Source organism: Canis lupus, chromosome 33 (assembly GCF_003254725.2).
Source record: "Canis lupus dingo isolate Sandy chromosome 33, ASM325472v2, whole genome shotgun sequence".
In the NCBI taxonomy this organism is placed as follows: Eukaryota; Metazoa; Chordata; class Mammalia; order Carnivora; family Canidae; genus Canis; species Canis lupus.
In genome coordinates this window covers 1426442-1440124 of record NC_064275.1, presented here as the reverse complement: position 1 = coordinate 1440124, position 13683 = coordinate 1426442, and the positions used below count along the sequence as shown (strand labels likewise).

The window sequence follows — 13683 nt, the reverse complement described above, 5'->3', positions numbered from 1 at the left end:
CTTTTATTTATTTTTATTTTTTTATTTTTTTAAAGATTAATTAATTAATTAATTAATTTATTTATTTATTTATTTATTCATGATAGACATAGAGAGATAGAGAGGCAGAGACACAGGCAGAGGGAGAAGCAGGCTCATGCTGGGAGCCCCACACGGGACTCGATCTCGGGACTCCAGGATCAGGCCGAGGGCAAGCGCCAAACTGCTGAGCCACCCAGGGATCCCATTTTCTTTCCTTTTAAAGATAAGTGAATACAAGGGTCAGTTTAAAATTTGCTTTAATACCTGGGTGGAGTTTTTCTGGAAGAAAAGTACCCTGATCAGACCAGAAACCTTCTTCCTTCACCTCTGGTCCTGCAGATGCACGTCTAAAGGGGGAGGAGGGGTGGGGTGCTAATGAACCCTAAATCCGAGAGAGCACCCAGAATCCGGGTGCCGCGAGTCGGTGCAGTTCTGCAACACAAGCTGGACTGTGGGCTTGCTCCTCTGACCGAAACATCTGGGCACCAGTTCCTACCCGGACTTCTTTAGGTCTCATCTCTCTCCTGAGCCCTCTCTTGTTGATGCTGCTGCTGGGGTTTAAACACGTGCTGGCAGGGAGGCAGGTGGGCTCCACTCGGAGGCTGGGAAAAAGCCAGCAAGACTAGTGCAAGGTGCTCCTTTCTGACCTTGAAGCAACTGGAAACTTGATCAAAAGAGATTTTTCTCCCTGGGGAGAAGAGATAATGCAGTCTTCCTGGCGGGGGAAACCTGTCCTTTCCAAGGGCGGCCCCCTCAGCTGGGGTTTGTGGAGGGAGTTCCCCCCAGGATGTGCTGCGCCTCTCAAACCCATATCCCCTGGAATGTCTGCAGGATTCAAGCCCTGGCCCAAGAACAGAAATGAAGTAGCTGTTTCCAGCGATTTACAGTTCTTCTAAATATGAGCAGGAAAACGTGTGGAGACATTTTAGCTCAGCAGGGTCCTCAGCTGGGCCTCTTAGAGAAGTTTCCATTGCTTCTGGCTGCATCTTGTAATCTTGCATCTAAAGAATGCTCCACAGAAAGCTTTCAGGACTTTTAAATTCATTGAGAGAGGGAAAATCCCTCCCGTGTTAAACAGCAACATGTAATATTTATTGAAAATCTGAAAATGTCTTCCCAAATTCATATCTGATTTTTTTTAAAAAAGCCAACAGTCCAGCAAGTCAAGCTCTGTAAGCATATATTCTATTCATAAATCAAAGAGAAGGGATTAAACAGCCCTTCACCTCTCTCTGAAAAGTTTGAGAGGCCCATAAAAATGGAAACATATTAACTGTGTCTATGAAAATTTATATGTACATATAGCCCTAGGTTAAATCAAGTGCTGGGCTTAATGTAGAATATAAAATACTCATCATTGACTTTCTCTTTTATGAGAGAATATGTTTTGGTAAAGGAATTCATTCAACATCTGATAAATATACTCCTTTATTTAAGACATGTGAAAAGCTCAACAGAGAAGGAATTGATAGTGGCTGTGAAAAAAAACAAAGACATAACATTAGTTCATGGGAATGGATCCAAAGAGATTTGAATCTCTGTAAATAATCTGTAAGCTGCAGCAGAGCAACAGAAACAGAAACGGGTCTCAGTAAAATCTAAATACAATTAGCTAATCATATATATTCAAGGACACATCGATTATTATAATTGGAAATAAAATTAAGTTTATTATTATTACTTGATATACACTATGAATTGGTGAAATTTCTACATGGAATTACATATTTTAAACCAGAGGAGCCATTTAGAGACTGCCTAGATCATATTACTGTCTGGCAGTGGTTTGATGTATAAAATTGAATTATCAGACCTACAAGTGCTTTCTTAAATTTGAGAGTGCCTACCGTATATATTGAAGGATCTATGCTATTCATTGGCTGTTTAATTTTAATTACTTTTTCATAAGTCTATAAAACTAATGGAACTGCATATCCTAAACAAGAATCAAAAACTGATATCCATGGTCCTAAATAAACCCTCAGGCATATTTTGTTTGGTAGCACAGTATAGTTGTGGTTGTTCTAAGAAAGTATCCTTGTATTAGGTTTAGCATTGATTTTCTGATCTTTAAAAGGCCCTATCATTGCTATTTTCCTATTTGTAGCTGCTTCACACATTTAAATTACTTCCCTAACACTTGAGAGCATTGGAGTTTACAATATGGCTCTATTATCAGACTTCAAATGTTATAATCCTTCCCTTGATATAACGCATCTTTGAAAGCCACATAGTACTGTTTTGATTTTCCCTAGCACCAATTATCACAGTTTCTTAAGTAAATGGATATTTCTCTCATTTATTCATCTAATCCACAAATTTTTACTATGTACCTGCTCCATTTTAGATAATGGACTAGCCAATGAGGATAAAGATGAACAAGACACAGCCAGTACCACCTCTCATGAATCTTAATGATTAAATGAGGAAGGATTTGTTTACTGATGGACACAATGTTCCTATCTTAAATCCTTGCCATTATACTTGAGAAGAATAGAAAAAAAAAAAAAGATTGCTATTTTCTTCCCAGAAGAAAAGATATAAAAATATATAAATATTATGGGCTGGATTGTATTCCATCACAATTCATGTGTTGTAGTTCTGACCCTCACTACCTGAGAATGTCACTGTTTTTGAAGCCTGAGTCTCCAGTGAGGTGAAGTTATATGAGAACATTAGAGAGGACTCTAATCCAGTATGACTGGTGACCTTAAAAGAAAAGGGAATCTGGAAATAGACACTGAAGGGAAACCATGTGAAGACACTGGAAGAAGACAGCCATCCACAAGGAGGAGAGAGTCTCCCTGAAGAAACCAACCGTGCTGGCACTTTGATCTTGGAATTCTAGCCTTTAGAACACAAGGAAGTGAATTCCCAGTCTATGGTACTTTGTTGGTACTAGCAAACAGGCAAACAGAGTACATTTGTTTTTCTTTTAAATCCTGAGAAGCTTAGTTTTAATATTGGCCCAAATTCGGTAGAAAAGAAGGAAAGACCATTGGTAATTATTTAAGAAGTGTGTTTCAGTATCATAGGGAAGTGACCTGATACAGTAATTTGCAGAGGTCTCGTTGTGGTTTTCTTATTTGCCAGCACGGCACCAAAGGCTTTCCGTTCTGTAATGATCTAGATCTGCAGATTCAGGAAAGAAACCTAGATAGATAAAACTAAACTCTAAAGTGTAGAAGCATAGAAAGAGAGGGGCATTTGAGCTGGCATTTCATTTTGAAGATATTTATTTATTTATTTATTTATTTATTTATTTTATTGGATTTCAGTTTGCCAACATTTAGCATAATACCCAGTGCTCATCCCACCAAGTGCCCCCCTCAGTGCTCATTTTGAAGATCTTATGTTAAGAATAATCAAATCAAATAATCAACCACTGATAAAAAGACTTAGCCCTACAATTATTTAAAGAAGTAAAATATCAAAATAAACCAAATGCATTCTGGCATCAAATAACATTTTGCAGAAGTATATTTATTTGTGTGGAAAGATATTCTAATATGAATATTAGTGAAAAATATGGTATAAGGTTAGCTCCTAATTTTTTTGAAAAAAGATGATACAAATAGATGAAAAATGGTCAGAGATATGTACCAACATATGCCACAATTATCCCTGGGTGATGGCATTATAACATTTTTCCTTAATCTTCAATCTACATTTTATAATATGTCTTCAATAAATGTGTCATTTTATATAAAATAGCTCAAAAATATTATCTCTTAAAGATTTAAAATTTCAAAGTTTAAATTAAAGTTTTGAATGCGATAAGTCAATGTTGTGATTACATGCTTTGGGTAGGACAACTACAGGAAGTTTCTTTTTGTTTGTTTTTATTTTTGTTTGTTGGTTTAATATAAGGTCCCATATGAATAAAAGGCACAGGATAGAAAATATAGTTGACGATATATTAATAGAATCGTATTATGACTGATAGCAGCTACACTTGGAGTGAGCATAGCATAACATAGAGAGAATTCATCTTCTCTCCATGTTGTACACCTGAAACTAATGTAACATTGCTTGTCAACTATACTCAAAAAAAAAAAAATTAAGGATGTAAGGCCCCATATAAATACAGTCAACCGATCTTGACAGTGAGTGGGGCAAAGACAAGACAATGAAGCAAAGACAGTCTTTTTTAACAAATGATACTAGAAAAATGACACACACATGCAAAAAGATGAACCTAGACACTAGCCTCACATCTGTCACAAATATTAACTCAAAGTAGACATAGAACTACATATAAGATATAAAAGTAAAAAATTCCTAGAAGAAACCAAAAGGGAAAATTTAGATGACTTTCAACATAGCAATGACTGTTTAGATACTAGGCTTTTAAGATACCATGATCCATAACAAAGAATTGACTAGCTATACTTCATTAAAATTAAAAATTTCTGTTCTGCAATAAATAATGTCAAGAGGATAAAGAGACAAACCACAGATTAGGAAAAAAAATCTCAAAAGACATATTTCATAAAGAACATCAAGGCTTGAAGAAAACATGGAGGGGCCTTAAATACAATTATTAATTGTAAGAAGCCAATCTGCAAAGGCTACATAATGTATGATTTCAACTATATAGCATTTTAGGAAAGGTGAAACTATGGAAACAGTAAAAAGATTAGTGGTTGCCAGGGGTTAGAGGAGAGAGAGGGATAAATGGGTGGAACCTAAGGATGTTTGAGGCAGTGAAACTACTTTGTATGATACTACATAGTGTATACATGTCATTATACATTCAGCTAAACTCATAAAATGTGCAACATAATATGAACTGTAATGTAAACTCTGGATTTGGGGCGATTATGGTGTGTCAATGTAGGTTTGTTGATTGTGACAAATGTACTGCTCTGGTGGAGGATATTGATAATGTGGGAGGCTGTGTAGATGTGGGATCTGGGGTATATGAGAAATCTTTGTATCTTCCACTGATGTTGTGAACCTAAAAGTGCTCTAAATTAAAAAAAAAAAAAAAAACAATTTAGTTCTCAAAATAATATAGATTATATGGCCTTGAATATTAAAATCATGACTTCTAAATTCCATTAAAAGCCAATGAATTCTTAGTGTATTCCTGAATATATTGGGGAAGCTCAAGGTGAGTCCACCATGACTATAAAGAGTAGTGATTTGGTAACACTGCTAGAAAATGTATCAAAGATGGGTAAAACATTATCCTTCCCTACCCAATAGAACTTATACTTGTGAAATAAAAAAACTACGAATGTATTCAAAACTGAATGTGATTTTACTGGCTTACATAATGGTCACATCCTCTGTAGTCCAATTGTATGTTCTCCTCATTTCATTCAGTGATATATATGCTGTATTATTTATATCTGTCATTCCTTCCTTACACTATTCATTTAATGTATCCTTGCTCCTCAATTCAACAAATATTTATTGAGCAAAGTACTCTGCTAGTTCTGCAGGTTATGGAAAAATTAGACTAATACAAATATCTATATAACCAAAGCAAACTGTAGAATGTGCCAGTGACATGACAGAGTAAGCAAGGCAATTCATAGAGAAAAAAATAAAATGAAGTTTAAAGAATGTGGAAAGCCTTTGAACTTTTGAAGGATCAAAAATACATCAGCGACAAAAGTGGGGGAAAATTATGATATAAAAATAGAAAGAAAAACATAGGCATAGCAATAAAAGGTAAGGGAATTTGGGATATGTTCTGGGTAAAATGAGTAGCCTATTGTAGTGGGAGGGGAAAAAGGAAAATAAAGAAGCCTTGGGAAAGAAGACTGGAAATGTTAAGGAGGCCTGTTTGAACATGATGAATATCCCAAGGGTATTCTTGGTATACAATGTAGCAGTAATGGAAAACCAGTAAAGGAATTTAAGGCATAAAGTGATTATTTAGGGCTATGCTTTAGGAAGATTAATTTGGTCACATTTCAAAAAGGATAAATTTGTAGCAGAGATGCTTGAGTAGTACTACGTATATACTCAATTTAACACACAACCGAGAAAATTCACACAAATATATATATATTTTTGTAAATGGGATCATATTTAAGTTTCATATTTGTAAAATTGCTAAGGTCATTGATATTTCCTTAAACAGCTTTATTGAGAAGTCTTTTGTGGAGAAAATATGCTTAGATTACTGTGTTCTCTAATTTATAGCATGGATTCTTATACATTAATCTAAACCAAATTAAATATACAATGGAGTAAAATCAATTTCACAGATGTTTACAACCTTTTCACAACATTTTAAAGTACAAAAATTATGGAGATATTATTTTGAGTTGTTGAGTTTACTTTGGTAAACTGTTTAGGTTATAAATAAATAAATAAATAAATAAATAAATAAATATCAGATAAATATATATGTGTATTTATCCAAATATTTAGATTGATTAAATGTTGGACTAATGATATCAGATAATATAAAATCTAAAAATCACTGTGTTTGGGTGCACCAGGGTGCCTCAGTGGTTGAGCCTCTGCCTTCAGCTCAGGTCGTGATCCCCGGGTCCTAGGATCAAGTCCGACATCGGGCTCCCTGCATGGAGCCTGCTTCTCCCTCTGCCTGTGTCTTTGCCTGTCTTTGTGTGTGTCTCATGAATAAATAAAGAAAATATTTTTTAATAAACTGTATTTTACCTCTTTGAATGTTTACTCACACTATACATAAGGGACTTTGGGCAAATTTAAGTAAAGTATAAGCTAAAGTAATAGCTGTCTTTTTTTCAAAAGAAAAATAATGACCTTGACAGTTCTCACAGGGAGGGTAATGCAAACTTACCGTTCTGTTTAGAAAGTGATTTTGCATATGAATCCCCTAAACTTGTCCTAAGTGTCTTGATTCTGTATTGGCTGCATCATTCAGTGGGTATGTTGTTGATAGAAGGCCACTAGCAGTAATTCAGAGTATGACTTTATAGAAAAAAAAATGCTTCATATACTGTCCAAAATCTAATTCATATCCTTTACCCAATCTGTGAATCCTGAATATTTGAGAAGAACAGAACTGACAATTAAAAATCTAGAGAATTGTTACTGAGATTTTCCTGAAATCTTATATCATTCCTCAGGTTTTCCACACAGAAAATAAGACAGCATGACTTAGGAGTAGTGTTTTGAATTTCTTGAGATTTTTCAGAGTAATCTTTTTGTTAAAAAAAAATTAGGTACTGAGTCAGCAATAATGGCCTGTAGTGGCAGCTTGATACGATTTTTTTTCTTTTTTTCCTATTGGTGACAATGGAAGTGTCATAGGACAACATGATGTTTGTTTCTTTTCTCCGTTCTTTGAGGCCCATTTTTTAAAAAATCTTTATCACATATTTTATTTTCCTGCAGTAGAAAAATTCATTATATAATGGAAGGTAGAAAACTGCATGAAAAAAACACAATATTCTTACCATCTAAATGTTTAATTATCATTCACAGTTTACCTTTGTGTTCTTTTGTATGCTTGTAAATTATTTTTAAAGAAGTTACTATACTGTATATGGTTTTATAACTTTGCCTTTTTCTATAACAGATCCTGTCCAATTTAAAAATTGTTATTAGCTATTAGTATTACACATTGTTATTGGCTATTATTAAAGGCATGCTATTTAATGACTATACAGAATGCCAGAATTAGAAAAATTTTACTCTATTTAAAAAATTTCCAAAAGTCCTGGATTTCCCTATTACAGATTTCCCTTATTGCAAATAACAATGCTGTTTCTAAAAATACGTAACTAGGTTACAATATCATAAGCACAATTGCTGAGTCAAATATTATGAACATATTTAAGCCTCTTGATCATTTTGTCAAAAGAAATTCTAGAAAGTTATATAAATTTACACCACTGAGGCAGAGAGTGAAATAACCCTAACTGTAGCCACCTTAGGACACCATTAGTTTTAGATGCAAAAAATTTTTTTCATATTATTCTACTATTTTTTTTATTGCTAATGAGGCTAAAAACATTCATATGTTCACGGATCATTTGCATTTATTCTTTTGTGAATTTTCTTTTAATGCCTTTTGCACATTTTTCTGTAGGGACATATATTTTCATCTTAAAGATTCGTGTGTTCTCATAAAAGACTAATAGTGTTATTTGTCTGCCATATGCATTAAATTCTTTTCCAGTTAATACTGGTTTTTTAATGTAAGTTGAGATTATGTTTGATATGATGAAGTTTCATTTGTAACTACTCAAATATCTTTTTTTTTTACAGTTTTGGTTAATATCTTTGCATATATGCTCAAAATAGTTTTCAGATAAGTATTGAAGTGGATATATAGTACCTTCAATTCAACACATATTTATGTATGAATTCTAAGTTCCAGGCAGTAATATAATCAAAATAGACATTCTAGGGGAATTAAATATGCTGTGTCTACCTTAATCTTCACGTATTTTATTTTTCCTGTTGTGTACTCATCACATCATATTAGGCATAATAAGTTACAGTCCCCTCCCCCAAAATGTAAACCTTGCCCAAAGAAAGAGGGATTTTAAGTGAGCCCAGGACCATCGTAGGCCTCTGTTTTACAGACCCTGCTTTGGCAGCCTCAGCTAATCCTGACCAACATTGGCAGTTTAGAGTAGGTTCAAATATTCCGCCCTATGATGCTTGAAATTTGTCACAATACTGTCAGTTTAACATCCTATATGTCAGGGTTGAGCCTGCTCATAGGTTTATTCCGATCCACGGCCGTAACCTCATTTCCACAAAATTTTTACAATCTGTGTTTTGTTTGCATCATGATTAGCATTTTAGTACCTTCATGAAAATGGGAGTGTGGTCCTGAATGATAAGCTCCTGGCTGCCTCCGTGGCTGGGTTAGGGCAGGGCTGTGTTCAGGACGACCAGCTAGCAGGGCACTAGTACCCTTGGACCTCGCCACTAATTTGAACTCCCATATTCCTGGGATCACCCGGAACTACCACTGGCTATGTGGCCGTGATCACGGACTATTGTCAGACTCCAATTCCTGAATCAGAGGCCTCCTCTGCACAACAATTTGTGTGTAAATCAAGACCCGGGGTAAGATGATCTGAGGTTGATCACCATCTATGGAGAAATGAAAAGAGCACTAGGAACGGAATGGGAAGTCTCTGCCTTTCACGAGTTTAAATATCTTGAAAAAGTCGCATTACTCTTCTACTGCAGTCTCACCAGCCATAGAAACCCGGCATCCACGGACTCGCTTATCAGCGACAAAGTTGAGGTAATTTACACAAAAGCATTTGGTGATCTGTTAAGCCACATGCAAATATAAGGGATTATCAGGGGGCATTTTCTACCATCAAAAGTCTAGCATTTACTCTGATTATTATTTATGAAATGAATCAGGTCATGTATTGTAACCATGTCTTAAAAACCAGTTTTTATGTGCACTTAAACACGTCTGTCAAAATGTGTACGACTCAAAGCTTTGTCAGAAAGTCATTCGTTTTACTGACTAACCAAAGAAAGGATTTAGATTTCAGCGAGTATACCTTTTCCTTTAAGAGATTTGCATGAAACTACTGAAATCCAGTAGCTTTCATTTTAATCAGCAATTCTTTGAGAAAGTTCCTTAACAAAAACCTCAGAGCAGATGCTCACATAATACAAAATGTATCCATTAGCTAAACATTAACACAACACAATGCATTAACTTGATGTTTTCTTTGATTAACAAACACATTTTCATAATATAACAAACTGCTGTGATTTTATTGTTACAGATGCATAATTTTGTGTGTGTGTGGGAGGAGAAAATATTCAGTTAAAGATCTTGATTAAAAAACTAGCATCTCATAAACAATAAATGATTTCAGTTTTTTTAAGGAATTATTTGTCCCGTGATTTCTATTGTTAGACAAAATGTGAACCCAGCTGAACAGAGTGTCATAGAAGATGGACTATTATGAATGCTATAGCTTCTATTTTGCCTTTTTCCTTACATGGAAAAGGCATGTGTTAATTATGCTCAAAATATTTTCTTTTTTTAAAAGATTTCATTTATTTATTCATGAGAGACAGAGAGAGAGAGAGACAGAGACAGAGACAGAGAGAGGCAGAGACACAGGCAGAGGGAGAAGCAGGCTCCATGCAGGGAGCCTGATGCGAGACTCGATCCCAGGACTCCAGGATCATGCCCTGGGCCAAAGGCAGGCACTAAACTGCTGAGTCACGCAGGGGTCCCCTAGAAATTTTTTCTTAACAACCATATTTTAGAGGATTTGCTTTACTATAGATCTTTACTATATAGATCTTAAGAATCAAATATTATTTTTCTTCTTAATTTTTTCTATAATTAATATTCTTTTTATAAACAGTTTGGGGGCAAATTTATGGACCTCTTGGTATATATTAGCTTCCTAGGGCTGTCACAACTAACTACCATGAGCCAGGTGGTTTGCACCAATGGACATTTATGGACTCAGTTCTAGGGCCTAGAAGTTCAAAATTAAGGTGTAAGCATGGTCATGGTGCTCTGCTAGCTCTACTTCGCTACCCTCTCCTTCACTTGATGGGTGGTAACCGTCAACCTCTAGAGTTTCATGGCTTGAGATGGATCATTCCAAAGTTGGTCTCTGTTGTCACATGGTGGTCTCCCTCTCTGTCTTCAGGTGTTTGCTCCCTTCTGATAAGGATACCAATCACAGTGGATGATGGCTCACCCTTACTGAGTATCTTACCTTGATTACATCTACAATAATTCTATTTCCAAATCTCGTTCAGAGGTACAAGGAGTTAGGACATCAACATATTTTGTGGGACACAGTTCAACACATATCAGATGTGTCATGTTGAATATTTTTGAAGGACAGGTGCAGGGCTGATAATCCCTTTGCAGTTAAAATCAAAATGTAGAGAGATTCCAGTTTGACTTGAAAGGGAGCATAAACTGCAACCCTAGAATATGACATTTTGGCATAAGGATTATTTTTGAGCTGGTTATTTTTAAGAAATGTCAGACACAGGAGAAGCTATGAAAACCTAGGAGAGGCGCATCTGGGTGGCTCAGTCATTCAGCGTCTGCCTTCAGCTCAGGGTATGACCTGGGGGTCCTGAGATTGAGTCCCACATCGGCTCCCTGCAGGGAGCCTGTTCTCCCTCTGCCTGTGTCTCTGCCCTCCCCGCCCCCCCGTGTCTATCATAATAAATAAATAAATAAATAAATAAATAAATAAATAAATAAATCTATCTTAAAAAAAAAAAAACTAGTAGAAGTTACCCTTACATTTATAAGATAAATCTCCATTTATGAGAGTTTCTTCCTCTCTGTGTCAGGAAGAAGAGGACAAGGAAATCTCTAGAAACTTTTATCACTGGAGAAGGCAAAGGCTTAAATCTGCATAACAATCGTAGAAATCATTGTTTTGAGACTACTTCAATGTAATGATCTATTTCATGTTCTCTATGAAGAACCCAACAAAGTCAACAAAACAAAAATTATAATCTCCATGCTTAAAAATGTAAGAATTGAAGTTCCTCTACAAATTACTGATTTAAAATCTGTTACATTAATCTAACCAGGCATTTATTATGGTGGTGAGAGTACTTAATCTTATTATTTTTTTAAGATTTTATTTATTTATTCATGAGACACACACACAGAGTCAGAGACAGAGGCAGAGACAGAGGCAGAGGGAAAAGCAGGCTCCTTGTGGGGAGCCCAGTGTGGGACTCAATCCAGAGACCCCGGGGTCACACCCTGAGCTGAAGGCAGATGCTCAACCACTGAGCCACCCAGGCGTCCCTAGAGTACTTAATCTTAAATTGAAAGACCACGACTTTTTTATTTTTTTTGGAATGCCCACATCATTGTCTTATAATTATTATTCTGCAGATAATAATTTTAATATAGAATTGCTATATTGGCATATTCTTTTTTCCCCCAGAATTCTTGAGCAATATCTGGAAAACAGCATAAATATATTCTTACTCCAGAGTTCAATTAAGAATATTTTTTAAATTTTGTAGATATTGGCATAGATAATTTTTGAGTCACTATAGTCTTAAAAATCCTTTCATATCCACCCGATCGTTGATGACATCGCCTTTCCTAGGGAGCTTTTAGAGACACTGGTGTCTGCTTCTGTGCTTGGACTCAACTACATGCCTGCTCTCTGGGAAATGCCCTTAATACATGGTTGCTAGATTTACTGAATGAAAATAAAAAAAAAAAAAAAAAAAAAAACCCCAGTTACATTTTGATTTCAGATAAAAAGCAAATAATCTTTTTAGTGTACGTTCCAAATATTTCATGAGACATAGTGCAACTAAGAGAGGAAAATGTTGTTGATCTGAAATTAAATTGTAGCTATGTTTTTTGTCTTACCTGTCAATCCTAACTGGGTTGATTTTTGCCCCTAGGGAAGCATTGTACCTTCTTGCAGATGCATAGCACACTTCTTCTCCTGAGCTAACCTTCTCACACAAGGGGCTTAACTTCCCAGGGTAGGCAGATATCCTTAGAACTATTCCAGTGAAATCTCATTTTCTCCTAGGTTGGTACCAGTGTTCTCTCTCTCTTTGTAGTCCCTGCACTCAAAGGAGACAGAAGTATCTCAGACACAATATAAGTTTTTCTTACCATTTACTGTTTGACAGTAGACATCAACCGCAACTAGTTACTTCTCCCAACTGAAATGTCTGATCCTCTCCTGATCAAACATTCTGAGAGTCTTAAGTCCAATCTCAGCATGGAAAATTGTGCAAAATATATGATTAAAATAATTGTGTGTGTAAAATAGCCTAAGTATTGTTGTTGCTGTTTAGCCCTTCTGTTTTGAAAAATCTTAAAATCTTACTTAATATGTGTTATTTTTTTATAATTAGCATGTATGTATTTATTCTTTTTTTTTTTTTTCAAGATTTACTTTTTTGAGAGAGACAGTGAAGAGCTCCCCCATGTGTATGCACATAGGGAGAGGCAGAGGGACAGGCTGGGGGAGGGGATCTCAAGCAAAATCCCCTTAGAACACAGAGCCTTTGGCAGGCTCACCAGGGGGCTGGGATCTCAGGATGCTGAGGTCATGACCTGAGCTGAAATCAAGAGTCCTAAGCTTAACAGAGCTCCCCCACCCAGGTCTCCTGTATTCATTCATTTTAAGAAAACTATTGTGCTCAATGTTACCAGCAGCAGGCCAGAATTTGTTCGAGAAGGTATCTCTAATTTTTTTTAAAAAGTATCTGTAATGGAAAAGAAAAAGAATAATGTATCTAATAATATGACATTTCTACAATAGAGAAATTCAGATGAAACTATTCTTGAGAAAACAAAAATCTTTAAATATTTGAAGTTAACTCATCACTTGTCACAAGCCCCTTCTGTTGTGTTAGGATATTTTTTCTAGCTAACATTCAACATCAAGCACCCAAAAGTTCTTCCCGTGGGTTTTTCTAAGCATGGGACTAAATAAAAGGAAGGTTTCCCCAGCCCCTGTCCTTCTGTCTTCTACAGGTCCATCATAGTGGATTATTTCCCATAGCACTGTTGGCTTTTACAGACCCCACTACTTTCTGCTTCTTTCAATCACAGCATTAGAATTCCAAATGAAGGATTCTGGGGAAAATAATTTCTTTTGCTAAAGTGTATCCTCAGTATGATTTTTGTCTCTCTCTGTGGATTTCAAGGTTTGTTTGCTTTATCTTCTTAATTCACTCTTTTCTTTTCATTCA

At 35.6% G+C, this 13683-nt stretch overlaps 1 long non-coding RNA gene across 8 annotated transcripts in view; it reads right to left on the bottom strand.

The window, feature by feature from the left end:
* Window positions 1-1436: 1436 nt before the first annotated feature.
* Window positions 1437-13683, bottom strand: part of LOC112640957 (uncharacterized) — a 34218-nt gene continuing 21971 nt past the window's right edge. For 2 of the 8 annotated variants that reach the window (XR_003124378.3, XR_003124375.3), the window contains 2 exons: window positions 12341-12543; window positions 1437-1496 (listed from right to left, as the gene is read on the bottom strand). This is a non-coding gene — a long non-coding RNA (uncharacterized LOC112640957). The other 6 variants (XR_003124377.3, XR_007408020.1, XR_007408022.1 and 3 more) reach the window with 6 other exon arrangements.